The 419-nt window shown below is 30.3% G+C and overlaps 1 protein-coding gene across 2 annotated transcripts in view; it reads left to right on the top strand.

Moving 5' to 3' along the window:
• The window catches only part of LOC119588076 (methylmalonyl-CoA epimerase, mitochondrial-like), a 4,535-nt gene that overhangs the window by 1,108 nt on the left and 3,008 nt on the right, over positions 1 to 419 (top strand). The gene's annotated exons all lie outside the window — the stretch shown is intronic.

The raw sequence follows: 419 nt of genomic DNA on the forward strand, positions 1-419 counted from the left end.
CCTAGATTTTGACAGATTGCAAAGGAAGCAAATGAACATGTTAAGTTATGATGACTGACCATAAAGAAATAAAAATATTGTGATAATAAGCGGTAAAATGCGTATGTTTTGATAGCAACATATGGAGCATAGCATGTATGATTTTAAAATATTTCCTTACCAAGGGGAGTAGAAAAAGTAGGGAATGTGGTTGAAACACTGTGGTTGAAACACAGCAGATACTGTTAGATTTAGGAATTTACAATAAATGATTACCATAAAAAGTATATTAAACATTAGTAGATATTCTTAGGATATTAGGAAATAGATGTGTCATGAAGAAAACAGTAATTGTTGGTTAAAACTGTTCTTCTGACCATTTATTTACAATTGCAGCATTGTAAATGTGAAAGCATAAGAAAGTCATTGGTAAATGTTTG

Source organism: Penaeus monodon, chromosome 23 (assembly GCF_015228065.2).
Source record: "Penaeus monodon isolate SGIC_2016 chromosome 23, NSTDA_Pmon_1, whole genome shotgun sequence".
Classification (NCBI taxonomy): domain Eukaryota; kingdom Metazoa; phylum Arthropoda; class Malacostraca; order Decapoda; family Penaeidae; genus Penaeus; species Penaeus monodon.